This window comes from Octopus bimaculoides, chromosome 9 (genome assembly GCF_046866305.1).
Source record: "Octopus bimaculoides isolate indiv1 chromosome 9, ASM4686630v1, whole genome shotgun sequence".
In the NCBI taxonomy this organism is placed as follows: domain Eukaryota; kingdom Metazoa; phylum Mollusca; class Cephalopoda; order Octopoda; family Octopodidae; genus Octopus; species Octopus bimaculoides.
The window spans coordinates 81,280,586-81,298,948 of NC_142936.1; the positions used below are offsets into that span (position 1 = coordinate 81,280,586).

General features: G+C 36.8%; 1 protein-coding gene across 2 annotated transcripts in view; it reads right to left on the reverse strand.

The window, feature by feature from the left end:
• LOC106872195 (gonadotropin-releasing hormone receptor) overlaps positions 1–18,363 on the reverse strand; it is a 798,172-nt gene that overhangs the window by 356,671 nt on the left and 423,138 nt on the right. The window contains exon 4 of one of the 2 annotated variants that reach the window (XM_089357873.1): positions 16,875–16,985. The exons of the other annotated variant lie outside the window; for it this stretch is intronic. The gene's annotated coding sequence lies outside the window, so the exon portion shown is untranslated. The remainder of the gene's footprint in view (positions 1–16,874; positions 16,986–18,363) is intronic. 2 annotated transcript variants of the gene reach the window in all.

Sequence of the window (18,363 nt, forward strand, 5' to 3'; positions counted from 1 at the left end):
TGATTTGATTATCGATTATTCAAATGCTACGATTTTTGAGTTTCTTATTCTCCTTTTCTTTCTTACATTCTCGTCCATGAGAAACCGTTTCCTCTTCAAACTTTTCATCCAAATATCTCTATTTCGCTTGTTTTCACAGCATTGATTTCTATTATATTTTTACTTACCTCTCCTTAATATCATTTTGCGTTGGAGATGGATTCTTTCGTTTGTTCTAGAAATATTTGTTGATTTTCCTAACTACGGATTCTTTGTAATTTAGCGAGGATCTTTTGTTTAAGACGCTCTTTGATATCTGGTAATTAATTTTGTTATCGTATTTATGTTATTCTTGTGTCTCTTTGTTTCATTTCTGTCTTCTGATATTGATTTCATTAAAGATGAAAGGTGTGTCACATCTTTATATATCTCCCTTCCATATTATTTGTTTGGATTATGATCTTCTTGTATAAGCTGATCCGAGGGAGCATATACGATTACTTTGTTATAAATTTGGTTGTTGCTTATATTATTTGCTTTATTCGAAATTATTGATGTTGGCATCGGATGTCCTTAAATCTACAATGGCGAATTTTCTGCTGTTTATCGTTGTTACTGTTTTCTCGTTAAGTTTTATCTTGTATTTCGTTGGTTCATAAGTTCTATTGATTATTATTCTTAAACTGCTCCCACCTTTAGTGTATTGTTGCATTCAGAATTTCCATCCATAGAATTGTCTATTCTTAAATCGTTCTCATATTCCGTTATATTCATATTTTCGATTGAGTCGTTCTCCTCTGAGATATGGTTTTCATGTGGAGGCGCAATGGCCTAGTGGTTAGGGCAGCGGACTCGCGGTCATAGTATCGCTGTTTCGATTCCCAGACCGGGCGTTGTGAGTGTTTATTGAGCGAAAACACCTAAAGCTCCACGAGGTTCCGGCAGGGGATGGTGGCGAACACTGCTGTACTCTTCCACCACGACTTTCTCTCACTCTTACTTCCTGTTTCTGTTGTGCCTGTAATTCAAAGGGTCAGCCTTGTCATACTGTGTCACGCTGAATATCCCTGAGAACTACGTTAAGGGCACACGTGTCTGTGGAGTGCTCAGCCACTTGCACGTTAATTTCACGAGCAGGCTGTTCCGTTGATCGGATCAACCGGAACCCTCGAAGTCGTAAGCGACGGAGTGCCAACACAACATGGTTTTCATAGGTTGCACTTCTAATAATATTTAGTTTGATCGGTAATCTACTTTTACAACCACACTGTGCGAGATGCTTGGGTGTTTTTATAATAAAAAAAAATCAGCTGCGTCACACCATCTCTGTGGACATTAACCTAGAAATATTTCCGTTTGGTATTATCCACATCCATTTTTCCCGGCTTGTGAGAGCCTGCAAACTACTCAGAGTTATTGCCCTTCCCCTCTTGATTAACTTATAATAGAAAAAAAAACAAAAAAAAAACAGAACAAAATCGAAAAACAAAAATTGTAATAAGTTTCAAACGTTTAAAAATCTATTGAGAACAATATGTGTCACTTTGTCTTTGACGATCTAGTTGCCATCATCATCGTGGTCGCCACAGTAATCATCATAATCATCATCATCATCATCATCATCATTACACTCATCATCATCATCAACAACAACAACGAAAACAGCAGCCACAAAGGCTTCAACATTCTACTTGCTTGAAGTAGCTGCCGAATCCTACCTCCAAACATACCGCTAATAATGGATACTTTAGAACATATTTATTCGCATATAGAGAGTAAGCTCGTGGCTGGAACACCTGTTTAATCATATTTAGGATGAGGTAAATCAATGAAGACAAAAACATGGGAATACTAACGATAGCAACAACAACAATAATATTGAGGTAGTGAGACGTCGATAGTATTCTATAATGAAAGAATGAAAGACAAACTCAACGTCGGTGGGGTACGAACTCAGACCGTAAAATACGGACAAAATGCCCCTAAGCATTTTCTGTCTCCTCTCTCATGCGCACTCTTCTACTATCTCTTCCGTGTCTAACTCTCTCCCTTTCTTGCTCTTCATCCCTTCTGTCTTTCTGTCCCGCCCTTTCTCTGTTCGTCTCTCCCTTTCACCGTTCCTCTCTCTCTCTCTCTCTCTCTCTCTCTCTCTCTCTCTCTCTCTCTCTCTCTCTCTCTCTCTCTATCTCTCTCTCTCTCTCTCTCTCTCTCTCTCACTCTTCGTGCTTGACTCTCTCGTCCCTGACACGTGACGAAAGGGGATTTCTCTTTCTGCCCACTGCCTTCCTAAAGAAAAGACGTACTTTTTCTGTCTCTTCTCTCATAGTACGTCTACATAGCGTTCATAATAATTTAACTATCGTCTTGGTTCAACAGCCCTCACCGTTCGTTTTTACTGTCTTGTTCTCACTGTTCTGTTGTTCTTAACACTTTCATCCCCGGCAAAAAATTCCAAATTTTATTTAATTTGCTTTGCGGGAATGACTGTTCCAACGAAGTCGCGTATTGTCCTTGCCTTCGAAACGCGGAGTGGATGGAACAGGGACAACTGACGAAGGGGTATACTCTTTATGTTGCATGTCTCGTTTCTCTGTTTGTTTGTTTTTGTTCCTTGTTCGAAAAAAGTTCGTTTTCTGTTTCGTTTTTATGTTTTCGATTCTCATTGTGTTGAACGTTTTTTGATGTCCTGTACTCATATATATGCATGTATGTATACATATAGATGTAGGTATGTACATATATGTATGGATATATGCATATATATATATATATGTATGTATGTATGAATATATATTGATAGATAGATAGGTCCCTTAATGTGTGTGTGCGTGCGTGCGTGTGCGTGTGAAAGGGCGCGCGTTCATGCGTGCGCGTATTTGATCATGTCGATGCATACACAGATTTACATTTGAAAACAAATTGATATTAGCATTATTATTGTTTTCATTTTATAAGTCAAAATGACATTAAATTATTTTAGCACCAATTCCAAACATAACTTGATCAATAATTCTCTCGCTTTAACAGCCTCTGAAAGTTTTCTGACAGTTTGTTTTTCAGTAGAAGTTTTTAGTGCCAAACTACTTTCAAAGACAAAAAAAAAATCTTTGCTATAAAATTATTGATTGTCTGTCAGGTAAGATAAGTTATATTTCCTTTTTCTTCTATTAATCACAGCATTTCAATAAAAGTTTGAGTTTTGGTGTCAACTAGGTTTCAGATATTAACTCTTTCGTGTTATATGTTTCTTTGGAGAATTTTGTATTCAGTGTTTTCTTGTTTTCATAAGCATTCTCGTTCACATATATACATAAATTGCCTATTTACAATCGTAATAAGAAAAAAAAAATTAAAGAATCGTTGTCTGTGTTGATATACAATCATAATACCGAACATGGTATTCACAAACTACTGTCACTCCGAACATGATGCAATGAAAGGAATTGAATAAATTTAAATCAATGTCTAGGAAAAGATCTTTAGTAACACTAAATGGTTTACTTTGTTTAAGATCGAGCGAGATTTGATTCGAGGGAAGTAGGGCTACTATTTATATGGGGTGAAGGCGCGTAATTCAGTGTTTATGGCGTTCCGTTCACGATTGTAAATTCTTGAGTTCGATACCAGGTGGTGCGTTGTGTTCTTTAGCGAGACAATTTATTTCATGTTGCTCCAATCCAGTCCGTTGGATCTCAAAGGACCACTCTTGTCACGTTCTGTGTCACGCTGAATTTCCCTTAGAACTACGTTAAGGGTATACGTGTCTTTACGTGCTCAGTCATTTTTACGTTAATTTTAAGAGATGATCGGATGAACCGGAGCGCTCGCCGTTGTAACCGACGGAGTACCAGTAATGTATAACGGGTAAAATGATTGCGGAATTCGATATACAGAACGGCAAGAGGCGTAGTGAGAGGTGTTCCTCGTATACTAACCGCAGAGGTGGTATGCTTTATTCAAGAAAAGAAATAACTAAAGAGGCCTCAAACCAAAATATAACTCAAAGCGGGGACACAGCTAGATTTCTTTCATCATTGTAGTCTATCAAAATGGAAAACTCGAAAATGTTTTTGACCATTAGCATGGTTTGTATATAAATTATAAGGAAGTCTATATGGGGTCTTATCAATAAGTATCCGGAATGTTGCCATAATAACGAAGCTAAAGCACGCAGAGTAAAGCCGATTGACACAAATTGAACTCTGCTGTGCATGAGCACTAGGTTTCAATGTTCTATCTCACTTCCGATTTTTCCAGCAGTGTTTGAAAGGAAGGTGTGTAGCGTGAGATCGTCGCATTGACCATGATAGAGAAAGTTGAGCAAAGAATCTGCCTCAAATTTTGTCAAAAGCTTGGCAATACCTGCTCTGAGGCCTCTGCAAAGCTTTCAAAAAGTGTTCATAGTTTTCGACACAATGAGAGAGATCTTGTGCAACTGAAACCCGAGTGCTTGTTTGGTTATCTGAAAGCAGCTTTTGTAGAAACTTGACAGACACGCGTCTCATAACCAAATCTTCAATGATAATGGACTGAACTGAACTGTAACTAAGCTACACATTATCTGATAACTCGCGGATGGCGATTCGACGATTTCCCCTCAGAACCACACGCATATCTGCGATGTTTCTCTCATTTCTGTTGGTTGCGGATTTAGGAAAACGTCAGTCAATATCGACATTTTTTCTGCTATCTTGGAAACGTCTGAAAAACTCGTATACTTCGATGACACTCCTACCCAGCCCTCCATAAAAATTATGCGACTTTGCGTACGCCTCTGAGCATGAATCACTATGGCAATCTTCTATGCCATGATCAATGCGACGATTAATCGCTACCCACCTTCCTTCCAAGCACTGATGTAAACAGCGGAAGTAAGCTAGAACATTAAAACTTAGTGCGCATGGATGGCAGTGTTCAAGGTCAATCTTTACCAAGCAGGTTCATTCTGCATGTTTTAGCTTCGTCACTATGGCAACAGTCCGGATGCTTGTTGATCAGACCTCGAATAGTTATTTTTCACAAAATGTCACGAGACCTGCGTATATTTAGACAGTTGAAAATTATATCACACTCCCGATACATCTCAGAATCTTTTAAATTCCTATAGATTCAACTTGTCTATTAAGTGCAAGCGAAAATATGTTTAGCTAGCCTTTACCTACAATCTGTAACAACGTACTTGGCAAAATAATGGCCTAGGTGTATCAACCAAGTCTTCATAACCTTTAGCAGCACGATGAATCCCTACTTCAAGTGATTAGATGTATCTTCGTGTACTTCTCGTAAGGTTCACAGTAAAGTAAGGGGAGAACATGTTTGAATATATTTGATAGGGAAGTTATGCAGACTTAATAATTTCTTTATCACTCAGCGAACAGCACATTTCGTATCATAGTTTTCGTTTCCACTGAGCGCATTGTAGCATTAAGATAAGCTTTAAAATATAATGTCACTCTCCTAACGAAAGGCTTCATACATCTGTAGAAACTTATACACCGTCTACCTTTCCCTATTTTCCAAAAATAACATACTGGTGGTTTATTAACAAGTTGGGCTCCTATCACTTGAACTTATCGATCTATATTTTCGACTCTAAGAGACTGTGCCTCAGCATTAACCATGCAGCATTCATGTTTAGTACCAAAGAAATTCTAGCCCATCACTTTTCTTTTTTTTCTTTGTTTGTTTTGCGCCCTTCTAAAGCCTAACCAGGTTCATGGGCCCGGTCTCCCGGTTTCTATGGCGTATGTGCTCCCCCCCCCACCGAGCTGGACGGGACGCCAGTCTATCGCAGCGTTACTCAAGAAACAAGAAGAAAGAGTGAGAGAAAGTTGGGGCGAAAGAGTACAACAAGAGTCGCCACCACCCCTTGCTGGAGCCTCGTGGAGCTTTTAGGTGTTTTCGCTCAATAAACACTCACAACGCCCGGTCTGGGAATCGAAACCGCGATCCTCCAACCGCGCGTCCGTTGCCCTAACCACTGGGCCATTGCGCCTCCACAGCCCATCACTTGCTTTGTACTGAAAAACGAACACACAAAAAAAACAATAGGCACAGGAGTGGCTGTGTGATAGGAAGCTTCGTTCCGGTTACCCAGAGTTCATTTGGTTTTTTTGATTTTTTGTGAAGTAGACGTGTTTTTTGGTTGTGCGTACTTTTTAAAAATTTTTTTAGCTGTGCGACGTTTTTCCTCTTGTGTGATGGAGGGACGTAGAACAAGAAGTTGCGAGGGCTTCAGTTGTTCTGTCTCGAGGGTTGAGGGCTGCCCTTTCTTGGAGTATATGTCATCAGAGGAGGAATTAGTCAATTACTTGAACAAGATAGATAAGATTATAGAAAAGAAGAATTACGCAACGGCTGCGAGAGAAGAACTTATATATATAATAACACATTAAATGTGGCTCCCGAGAAAGAGTAAAAGTAGCTAATCAAGCAACAACGGGTATTACTACTGTTTTTGCATCTTCAGATTTGAAGTTGTTTTCTCTTGAATAAAAATTATCTAATGCCTGTTAGTCTGATGAAAATTCTGGATAGTAGAGTACTTCCAAATTCAGTTCCAGTAACTTGAGTACCGTTCTTTGTGCAACACGTGATCGAGCATTGTCTTGCAAGAGAACTGTCCTCTCTCTATTGACCAATCTCGGTTGTTTAATTGCAAGTTCACGCATCATTTCATCCAATTGGTTGACGTATACATCCTCTGTAATTGACTTACCAGGTCTAATGAAACTGTGAGCGGATGACACCAGCGCTGGACCACCCAACAGACACCATTAGCTTTTTTTGAGGAATATTCTTTAATGGATTGTGCTTTGGCACTTCGTCTCTGTCCAACCACCGTACAGAACACTTGCTATTGTTGAAAAGTATCCATTTGTCATCACACGTAACAATACGATGCAAAAATAGTTCGCTTTATGCTGTGACAGCAAAGAACAGCAAGTTTCAAGACGACGTGTCATTTGATGCTATTTCAGTTCGTGTGGTAACTACTGGTCCAGATTTTTACCTTTACTCTTTTACTCTTTTAATTGTTTCAGTCATTTGACTGTGGCCATGATGGAGCACCGCCTTTAGTCGAGCAAATCGACTCCAGGACTTATTCTTTGTAAGCCTAGTACTTATTTTATCGGTCACGCTTTTGCCGAACCGCTAAGTTACGGGGACGTAAACACATAAGCATCGGTTGTCAACCGATGTTGGTGAGGGGGACAAACACAGACACACAAACACATACGCACATACATATATATATATACATATATACGATGGGTTTCTTTCAGTTTCCGTCTACCAAATCCACTCAAAAGGGTTTGGTTGACCCGAGGCTATAGTAGAAGACGCTTGCCCAAGGTGCCATGCAGTGGGCCTGAACCCGAAACTATGTGGTTCGTAAGCAAGCTACTTACCACACAGCCACTCCTACGCCTGTGCCATACAGCCACTCTTACGCCTGTGCCACACAGCCACTCCTACGTCGATTTGTTTCAGATGGTCCAATACTGTTGGAATCGAAACATGAAATCTTGCTGCTAACTCACCCGTTGTTTGAAATGTATCTGCTTCCACTACACTTTCCAGGTCATTATCCACCTTGGTCTCAGACCTATCACGATTGGTTTTCAAGAGAAAAGTCACCAGACCGGAACTTCTCAAACCATTGACGTACAGTGTGCTCATTCACCATTTCTCCACCAAACTTCTCATTGATGTTTCGAGCTGTCTGGGATGCACTGATACCACAACGGAACTGATATTCATACGCAACACGAATTTGCGATCTTTCTATGCGCTTACATAAATTGATTTACAAGAGAAAACTCACAATATAATCAGACACTATGAATTGCATTTCGAAAAGTGTTGATGTAACTCTTCAATGTTGTGAAACATAAGAATTGTCAGGAAAAGACAGTAGAGTTAACGACTGTCAAAATTGGAGCAAAAGAAAACCGGACATTTCATTCTTAATGACCTGGCATACATACATCCATACATATGTGTGTATGTGAGCGTGTGTGTTTGTATGAGTGTGTATGTATATGTGTGCGTACGTACACAGACATATATACACATATATATACATATATGTGTTTGCATATATATATATATATATATATATATATATATATATATATATATATATATATATATATATATAAGTATATATAAGTATATTTATATAAGTATATATAAATGTGTGTGCGTGTGTGCGTGCGTGTAAAATGGCAGCACGTACAAATCCTCAAGGTACAACTTTACTTTTCACGTATTTGCAGTTTATAATTTCAATAATAGACTATATTTTTCTTCAAGGCTGATTCCTTTCTACTAGTTTACCGCTGTCTCTGTCTGTTTGTCTATCTACCTATCTATCCATCTATATATATATATATATATATATATATATATATATAGATATATATATATATATATATATATATATATATATATATGTATATATATGAAAGCATTTGTGTGCGAGTGTTATATATTTCAACGATTGACCGTTGACTGAACACTATTCAATTTTTTTTCTCCGTGTTCTTCTCCTTGTCTCCGTATTCTTTCTGTTGAAGTGCGTAGCTCGAAACGTCAAAGACTTTCCGTATTCCCGAGCGTCATACTAATATATACTTTTGTTATTTACACCACCTGTCCTCGTCTGTTGTTATTATTTGTATATTCTCCCATATATATATATATATATATATATATATATATATATATATATATTTGACATATATATTCCTGTTTGGTCCAGTATTCTATTTCGGAACAATGCTGTTGGGAATGCTCAGAAATATAACCTATAACCTATATAACCTACAGTAAACTGAATTTAATCATTTTCAAAGACACATTATTTGCCCTAAATATACATAAATATATGCATATATATATATATATATATATATATATATATATATATATATATATGCATATATATATATATATGTATATATATATATATGTATATATATATATATCTGTAAAAATATGTGACACTACACATATTTTTGCAGATACATTCCTCTATTTGCATAATATCGAGGTCTCTTTCTTTCTTTTGTTGCCACTCCTGCCATATATATATATATATATATATATATATATATATATATATATATATATATATATATATAATGTGTGGGGGGGGTTGTGTGTATCTTTGCATATATAGATGTGTGCGTGTCTGTGTATTCATACAGGAGGACATTATCTATAGACACCTTTTCCAGATATATTCAGTCCTTTGTACATATTGAAATTAATTATTATTCCTCAGCTGCACGCTTTGTGATGCTAATTTCCTCATAGACATTGCCTTCTTCTATACTTTTACCATTCCCAGTTTTATTGATTTCTATTTTTAAAATCTTTCTAATGTGTATACATTCATGAAGCAATTTCTATCATTATTGCTGTTAACCCTGTACCGTGTATTGTTAATAGTTCTTTACACTACAAATACTACACTTTTATGGGGCGGGTACAAGAAACTTGAAAGCGTAGACGGGCTGTAAGGATTCTCATGGCGTTTGAACAAGATTATTGCATGCAAGCAATCATAATAATATATCAATATATCTTGTATTTGTTGCAGAATCGTTGACATTTTAGTAATGTGTATGTGTGTGTTGTATATGTAAGTATATGTGTAGTGTGTATGTGTGTGTGTGTGTGTGTGTGCAATATTTTATTCTTTCGTTGTTTTGCTTGTTTCAGTGATTTGACTGCAGCCATGCAGGAGCACCGCCTTTAGTCAAACAAATTGTGTGTGTTTGCGTGCTTGTGTGTGTTTGTGTTTGTGTATGATTGTGTGTGTACAAAAAAATTAATCTTTCTTCCAATTTCTTTAAAATTTTATTCACAACTGCTTCATATCCCAAGCCCGAACCTATGCTACTTAGATTTTAAAAAGTCGATATTGGGGCCTCTAAAGTGATGGGAAACAAAGAATATGTGATTCCAATTCATTTGCATTAATCAGCTGTTTCATAATCTGTAGGGTCCTCCATACTTTTTTAAGCTTTTTATAAAAGTGAAAGGGTTTTCTCGATTTATTTATTTCTACTGTCCACCAGCGACGTCTATTAAATTGACTAGTGACACTGAACGCATACATTTCTACAATTCTCAACAGGTTTTCACCAAAGTTTACACCCAAATTACTTATGTCCCACGGATGGTCATGCAGTGAACATTTTGCCCAGAGCTCCCGCGTAAATGGACCTAAATGGACATAGTTTTTTTATATGTAGGATCTTCCATACTTTTGAAAATCATTTTATACAAGTAAAAAGATTCTGTTTATTTATTTCGACTATCCACCTGTGGAACTAAGATGGACATACTATTTAAAATTTTTCTATTTATTTCGACTGTCCATCTGTCACGGTGATTAAATTGACTAGAAACAATGTACGCAATGAATATCCAATACCAAACACACTTAATCTCCATATTTAAACTGCGTTAAACTTTAGCAAGCTTACCTTTACCTATTCTGAGTTACTTCACAGGTGATGTTCCCTTCCCTCTCTTCTATTTGTTGATACCTTTGTTTACCTACCAATGTATTGTTTCACTTTAAGGATGCTTATATACCCATCCATTATGATATTTCGACTGTTGTCCATTGTTTCAAATATGTTTTAGTATTGTCATTCTAGCCTTTTTTTAAAACAATCACATGTGATTTTTCCCAAAGAATCAACTTTTAAATAAGTGTTTGCTTCCACTAGCGAAAGATATACGCATCTTTCAGAAAGCCAGACACAATAAAATATGCTTCAACACTCGAATTCGCATAAAGAATCTTGCAAACCAAATACAAAAACGAAGTCTCTCTTTCTCTCTCTCTCTCTCTCTCTCTCTCTCTCTCTCTCTCTCTCTCTCTCTCTCTGTATATATATATATATATATATATATATATATGTATATATATGTATATATATGTATATATATGTATGTATGTATGTATATATATATATATATATATATATATATATATATATATATATATATATATATATCCAGCACGTACAGACAGAGATTCTACTACACATACATTCTAATACACACTTCCTTATTCTACTGAACCTATATATATTTTAATACAGGCATATAAATTCTCGTACACACACGCACACACACACATACATTGCAGTACACACACATTTGCGAAAGAAAATGTCTCCACGTCTCCATCACATCCCACCTGATTTCTCTCCGGCAGGCACACACACAGACGAATATATGCGCGCACTCACATACACACACACGCGCGCACTCTAACGGTTAAGCACAAGCACACACACACACACACCCACACACACACACACACACACACACACACATACGCATATTTACGAAACCGGAAAAAAAATCTCACCACGTTAGTATCTTTTCTATACCTTCCCACATAAAACCGTAACCTTATCTGTAAAATGTATACATCACACATACAGACACACATATACACACAGACACGCACTCTCACTCATACACACGCACGCGCGTAAATTATTTGTAAAATGAATTTATCTTCTGTCACCTTCACAGAAAAAACAATACACGCACATAGATATTTTCGGTACGTACAGGCATTTTTTAGCGTTACACTTTACCTTCTGTGTCTCTCTTTTTCAAATTTACTAATTCTCTCAACCTCTCTCCCTCTCCCCCTCTCTCTGTCTCACACACACAAACACTCAGACACACACACACACACACACACACACACATACACATGACAAACATTTGTATATACAGAAGCACGTTCTGTCACCTTCCAGCATATATAACTTCCCAAAATAAAAGGAAAAGGAAATATTTCGATGAATTAAATATTCAAAAATACACTCATTTCCGGGAGCGAAAATATATTTAAAAGTAGATAAATAGATAAAAAAAAAAAAGATAAATGAATAAATAAATGAATAAATAATTGTAAGATGAGATAACTTGTATGTGTTTTTTTATAAATGCCATTCTAAACACGCAGAAATAGTAATAGTGTGACGTGGTTCTTTAATATGTGTGTGTCTTTAGGGGAGACATATGCGTACTGAAAGAAAAAGTAATAATATAACAGAAAAATATTTTCTTGGAACAATTATGCATAAAAATAAATAATGGTGCAAAAACGAAAGTGGGAGCGTGCATAAAGATCGTTGATGTATGGGCTTTGCCTCCCCCCCCACTCTCTCTCTCTCTCTCTCTCTCTCTGTCCCTCTTTCTGTGTGAGACATCACTTTCCAGCATCTCTCTCTCTCTCAAATATACATCTCTCTCTCTCTCTCTCTTTCTTTGTTTCTCTTCATATATATGTGTGTGTATGTGTGTTTGTGTGTGTGTGTGTGAGTATGTGTGTGTGAGTGTGTGTAGTTTTATTCTTCATTCTTTTATTCTTTTATTTGTTTCCGTCTTGCTGGAGCACCACCTTTTGTCGAGAAATCGACCCCAGGACTTATTCTATCGGTCTATCTTGCTGAACCGCTAATTGACGGGGACGTAAACACAATATCAGCATCTGTTGTCAAGCGATGTTGGGGTGATAAACACAAACACACAAACATATATTTACATATATATATATATATATATATATATATATATATATATATATATATATATTGTTGTTGTACTTGGGGATGGTCATATTGCCAGTTTAGCCAATAAAAACACACGCACTGTATATTTGGTGTTAATTTTTTTTTTTCAGCTTTATATTACATTAATCTTAATCTTAATCTTATTTCGGCCAGAGTTCTTTCGTCACACTTCTGTGACCTCATCAGTGGTCCTTTGTTTCCTTCTTTCTTATGTGTGTCTCACCTTGCTAACTATCAGCCATTTTGTATTTTGTATTCCTATTGTATGTGTCTACGCATGCGTGTCCTTCAATGTGTCTGTGTCTTTTGTAAGTGCATGTGTGTATGGGGAGTGTCTGTATCACCTATATTCTCTGTTAATACGTGTTCATTTGTATTAGTTTTTATTTATTTATATGTTCATGTGTGTGTGTGTGTGTGTTTTTTTTTTTTTTTTTTTTTTTTTAAATGTGTTTAATTAAATTTTGTTAACGTATGTAGTATTTAATTCCATTTGTTTATCTATGTATTGTATTATACTTTGTTCCTATTATTGGTTTATGGGTAACGTGTTGTCACATGCTGTGGTTTGTTAGTGGCGTATGTTAGTGTTCCATTCTAGTTTCCTATTCAGGCTAGGTTTCCCTTCTATTATGTGTGTAGCTTCAGTAATTTGTCTAAGTGCTGCATCACTGCTATGTGTAGATAAGATTTTAATTTCTATGTTGTTGATTGAGCCTCTATGTTCTTGCTCAGCGTGCTGGTACAGAACTGATGAGTTCTTCCCTTCCTTAAGTTCCCTCCAATGTTCGTTTGCCCGCTCCCCTATACTCCTTGCTGTTTCGCCTACATATGTCGTTGTCTTATTTCTGCATCGTCCCTCTGTACATCTTATACTATAGACCACATTTCTGGTTTTGCAGTTCGTTTGTGGGCTAAATCTACATACGATACAGTTCCTATCAGTGCAGGGGGTTCTACTGAAAGGGTATGTTCTACTGATAAGGGATTTGATAGGGTTGCCTGGCCTTTCAACAACCTTAATTCTTAGCTTAAGTTTGTCTAGGGCCCTTCTAAAGCGGTACGCCAGTTCGCCTCTAGGGGTGGTGTTGACGAACATGACGCTTTGGTACTTGTGGCTATTGTACCATGAGCTTGCCTTCCCTATTTTCTTCTTAGTTCTTTCTATGGTGTTCCATGATTTGCTCCTATAGAGTGGGCAAATCCCATTCCTATCGTTGCGTTTGATTGTTTCAAACTTCTTCATAGCTCCTTTGTAAACCCTGATCCTTTCTTTATGGCTGTAACCCGAGAACTGCATGCGGTGGACGAAATGTTGTATATGTCTCTTTAATTCTGTAGGGTCGCACATGCAGGAGACATTTCGCATTACTCTGACGAGGTCTGCCATCAATATTGATGGCAGACCTCGTCAGAGTAATGCGAAATGTCTCCTGCATGTGCGACCCTACAGAATTAAAGAGACATATACAACATTTCGTCCACCGCATGCAGTTCTCGGGTTACAGCCATAAAGAAAGGATCAGGGTTTACAAAGGAGCTATGAAGAAGTTTGAAACAATCAAACGCAACGATAGGAATGGGATTTGCCCACTCTATAGGAGCAAATCATGGAACACCATAGAAAGAACTAAGAAGAAAATAGGGAAGGCAAGCTCATGGTACAATAGCCACAAGTACCAAAGCGTCATGTTCGTCAACACCACCCCTAGAGGCGAACTGGCGTACCGCTTTAGAAGGGCCCTAGACAAACATAAGCTAAGAATTAAGGTTGTTGAAAGGCCAGGCAACCCTATCAAATCCCTTATCAGTAGAACATACCCTTTCAGTAGAACCCCCTGCACTGATAGGAACTGTATCGTATGTAGATTTAGCCCACAAACGAACTGCAAAACCAGAAATGTGGTCTATAGTATAAGATGTACAGAGGGACGATGCAGAAATAAGACAACGACATATGTAGGCGAAACAGCAAGGAGTATAGGGGAGCGGGCAAACGAACATTGGAGGGAACTTAAGGAAGGGAAGAACTCATCAGTTCTGTACCAGCACGCTGAGCAAGAACATAGAGGCTCAATCAACAACATAGAAATTAAAATCTTATCTACACATAGCAGTGATGCAGCACTTAGACAAATTACTGAAGCTACACACATAATAGAAGGGAAACCTAGCCTGAATAGGAAACTAGAATGGAACACTAACATACGCCACTAACAAACCACAGCATGTGACAACACGTTACCCATAAACCAATAATAGGAACAAAGTATAATACAATACATAGATAAACAAATGGAATTAAATACTACATACGTTAACAAAATTTAATTAAACACATTTAAAAAAAAAAAAAAAAAAAAAAAACACACACACACACACACATGAACATATAAATAAATAAAAACTAATACAAATGAACACGTATTAACAGAGAATATAGGTGATACAGACACTCCCCATACACACATGCACTTACAAAAGACACAGACACATTGAAGGACACGCATGCGTAGACACATACAATAGGAATACAAAATACAAAATGGCTGATAGTTAGCAAGGTGAGACACACATAAGAAAGAAGGAAACAAAGGACCACTGATGAGGTCACAGAAGTGTGACGAAAGAACTCTGGCCGAAATAAGATTAAGATTAAGATTAATGTAATATAAAGCTGAAAAAAAAAAATTAACACCAAATATACAGTGCGTGTGTTTTTATTGGCTAAACTGGCAATATGACCATCCCCAAGTACAACAACATCTGTTTCAACACACGATTTCACATAAAAAATCTTGCAAAACAAATATATATATATATATATATATATATATATATGCGACAGCCTTCTTTCAGTTTCCGTCTACCAAATCCACTCATAAGACTTTGGTCGGGCCGAGGATTTAGTAGAAAACACTTGCCCAAGGTGCCACGCAGTGGGACTGAACCCAAAAGTACGTGGTCGGGAAGCAAGCTATTTACATATATCATTATATATATATGTGTGTGTGTGCGTGTGTGTGTGTGTGTGTGTGTGTGTATTTGTGTATGTATGTGTGTGTGTGTGTGTTTAAATACACACACACAAAACTCACCCTCCCACACACACATACGTTTATATATATGTATATACTTTATTTAAAAGCACCAGAAATATAACAAAGTACTGTTACTCGGAGTAACAGCTTTTTTGTTATATTTCTGCTGCTTTTAAATAAAGCATATTACTCTACCTCTGGTATTTGAGTACTTTTTTTCCACCTTGTTGCACATTTATGTGCTTACTCCGTTATATATATATGTTTCAGATTGAAAGGTTGGATTTGTATAGAAGGTAGTACAAAAAAAAAAAAGACATGACGAAAGGATAAATGATATCTTATGAACCTCATCAAATTACTGCTGATTCTGCTATCAGATGCAATGGACTCATAGTTGAGTCTATGAACAACACGTAATAGCTTCATCTGAGCTATGAGTCCACTGCAACTTACGGCAGAAACAGTTGTTAGTTAATGGTGTTCATTTCTCATCTAATTGTTTCATATATATATATGGGGGGGGGGGGTGTATATGTTAACATAACTACAGCTGTTTCAAACGTGCTTTTCATTTCAAATCAATGTACATAAAAAGGGTTTCCTTCAGGTAAATTAAAATTGAGATAAAATAAAAATTTAACACTTAGGATTTTTTACACGAAGAGTATAAACTTTATATTGAGATTCTCATTTCGATACCGGTTGAGAGATAAATTGAGGAATGCTATTTTGATGTTGAATATATGCGGCAATAAATCTGTCCACACATCCAGAGAAAGGGGATGGAAGAAAAAAAACTCATATCCACGTCATAAGAAGCTAAGTGATTCAAAGGAGTTGGCGCCAATTACTAGATAAAACAGACAGAGTGGCTCAATGAGTTTGCATACATGGAAATAATATATGATAGGTAATAAAAGTAAAAATAAAATGAAATAAAAAGTACAAGTAAAAATAAAAATAGAATAGTCATTATAAGGAAACGATAAAAAAAACCCCCCAAAAATTGAAATATAGATACAGGCATATGTATGTATACAAATAGGAAAGGGGGAAACACATAAGCTTTCGCACACGCTCAAAAACACCTCATATGTGTGTGTGTGTGTGTGTGTGTGTGTGTGTGTGTGTGTGTGTGTGTGTGTGTGTGTGTGTGTGTGAGCGTGCGTGTAGAGTGTTAGGTGTGATATAGGCGTAGGAGTGGCTGTGTTGTAAGTAGCTTGCTTACCTTCCATATTGTTCCGAGTTGAGTCCCACTGCTTGGCACCTTGGGCACGTATCATCTACCATAGCCTCGGGCCAAGACCAAAGTCTTGTGAGTGGATTTGGTAGACAGAAACTGAAAGAAATCCATCATATATATATATATATATATATATATATATATATATATATATATATATATATATATATATATATATATGTATGTATGTATGTGTATATGTTTGTGTATCTGTGTTTGTCTCCCCAACATCGCTTGACAACCGATGCTGGTGTGTTTACGCTGTCGTAACATAGCGCTTCGGCAAAAGAGACCGATAGAATAAGTACTAGGCTTACAAAGAATAAGTCCTGGGGTCGTTTTTTTTCGACTATCGGCGGTGCTCCAGCATGGCCACTGTCAAATGACTGAAACAAGTAAAAGAGTAAACATGGTAAACATATATATATATATATATATATATATATATATATAATTTATATAAGGGCATTACTATACAGTAATGCCTCACGCTTAGAGGGACTTTATAAGTCAAAACTACCAAAATAAGAACATATTTACCGAACGCGAGGAAATGCAACTTTTCTCCTCGCGTTCGGTAAATATGTGCTTATTTTGGTAGTTTTGACTTATAAAGTCCCTCTAAGCGTGAGGCCTTACTGTATAGTAATGCCCTTATATAAATTATATTATATATATTTATGGAAAAAAACGATGTTTTTTTTTTCCTTATGAGTTTTTTTCACGCTAACTACTTGATAAATTCTTATAAAGATTTTATCTTTATATTATATATATATATATATATATATATATATATATATATATATATATATATATACGTACACACACGTTTACACACACACATACGAGAACGTGCTTTGGCTAAAAGAAAATACGGGAGAAGGTCAGTGAATTGTGAATTTACTTAACATATTCTCCCCTCAAATCCACACACTTATGCAGCAGTCCTTGAGTTTTTCTAAGAATGCAGGGTTTCCGGCCTCCAACCGGGCATTCACGATGCCCTTAAAGCCAGAAACTTTTCAGCACTTCTTCGTGTGATCCTTTTACTTGTTGCAGTTATTAATTAGACAGCGGTTAATTTGTAGGGTTAGTTGAACAAAGCAATCCCAAAATTTATGTTAAGTGTGCTTTTCTATCCTGTTTTTTTTTTTTTTTTTTCCTTTTGACGAACTGGAATGCTATGAGTTAGTAAATAACACAGTGCTGGTTACAAAGATGTGGGATAAGATAAACGCACATCAAATGACACATGCACATAAACGCACACATGCATACACACAGGCGGCGAGCTGGCAGAAACGCTAGCACGCCGGGCGAAATCCTTAGCGGTATTTCGTCTGCCGCTACGTTCTGAGTTCAAATTCCGCCGAGGTCGACTTTGCAGTTCATCCTTTCGGGATCGATTAAATAAGTACCAGTTACGCACTGGGGTCGATATAATAGACTTAATCCGTTTGTCTTTCCTTGC